This window comes from Neolamprologus brichardi, chromosome 18 (assembly GCF_056152115.1).
Source record: "Neolamprologus brichardi isolate AB-2024 chromosome 18, ASM5615211v1, whole genome shotgun sequence".
NCBI classification, from domain to species: Eukaryota; Metazoa; Chordata; class Actinopteri; order Cichliformes; family Cichlidae; genus Neolamprologus; species Neolamprologus brichardi.
Genome location: NC_142121.1, coordinates 9,826,707 through 9,828,332, shown reverse-complemented (window position 1 = coordinate 9,828,332; position 1,626 = coordinate 9,826,707).

Below are 1,626 nucleotides of genomic sequence, written 5' to 3'. Positions count from 1 at the left end.
TTCTTCCCTCCTTTTCTGTGTCTCTGCCCAGTTGTAAGTCAGGAGAAAGTGGTTCAACTCCAACTGCTGTCACTCTTTTACCCCTAACACAACAATTGTCTGACAGCTTGAAGTTATACCACCACATCTTTGGCAACTGACCTGGGCAGTAAATCACAGTGAAACTCCTTCAATAACATTTGCATGGAAATTAAGTTGTTAGCTTCTCTCTTTATACTGAATCAATGGCTATGAAAATATTTTCTTCAGCTGGTTTTTCACTTTTAAATATGACTGTTCCAATGACATAGGAATATTTCCTGCTCTGGCCGTTATGCTATTTGCTTATAGGTTTGGAGAGTAGTTGGCCCATTCTGCACCACCCAGAATGGGCCAAAAGTAAGTTTCAAGCAAGATTTTTGTACCTTCCATTCTTTTGTTTTAAATTATAAAACAATTATTTTTGTGTGTCTCATAGTGTCTGATAACTAATGGTAGGATGTGTGATAGTTTATGAATTCCAAAGTCAGCTTTTTGTTCCCACCTTGTCGTGTATTTTTGGATGATAATGCTTCCCTTTGATTTACTGATCTCGTGTGCACAAGCATAACGATTAAAAATCCAAGTTTACATGAACCTTGCCGTTTCGCTGACTTGACTGATATTTTTATTTCTCAACAGTTTAAACTGATATCAAATTATTACCAGCAGCAGCCTACGCTTCATAGCTGTACAGACCTCTCACAAGAAACTGGGCAAGACTGAGTATGGCTTCCTGGTACAAATATTAGCATAAAGTGATTAGGCAATCCGATCATGGCATAAATGTGACGAGTCCTGGAACTAAAATGTTAGTTTTATTATGTTTAAAGTCTACAACATGTTTTGTTTTAATAGTAACATATTATACAAAATTAGATTTAATAGCAACATAATCCCTACTCAGGTTTCAGTTCACGTTACTGCCTTTTGACTCTGACAGTAAGCAGCACTGATAGTAAATTACTTTGGATGAGGTTGTCATTTTCAGTACTTAAAATGTAAATATAAAAAATGTGCTGGTAATTTATAGGTATACCATTTTGCCTGGGAAAGTGGAACAGTTCAGGAGGAAGAGCGTGCTTTTAAGGTACTTTTGACATTTTGTTGGAAATCACTGCCTGCGTGAGTGAATGAAACTCTTTGGGAACACTTCAGTTTTCCATGAGAGGGAAGTGCAATGGTTTCCTTTTCCACTCTCACCTCACACACAGTTTGGCTCTGTTGCTCCCAGTATAAGTGGAGAAGTAGATGTTTTATTCATTCTTAATAGCTCATACTATATGTATTTTTTTCTACCAGTAAAAGAGGGAAAGTTGCAACTACACAAACTAGCTGCTTTTAGGCCCAAGAACGTTGATTAATAAATGATTATGAGCTGATAATGAAGAGCTTCAAACTGTTTAAAGGCTGAATCACAAATGATTCTCAAGATTTCAGTCATGTTAGAAGTCAGAATGAGTTCAAAATGTGTCACTGCTGTTTTATAATCAGAAAAACGTGACATCAAACATGGACTCTTTCTGCAGATGTGTCTGTAATACTCATCAGTGACCGCTACTGGGATGATACAAGCAAAGTGCTGACAGAGGCTCAGAAGCTTTTTGC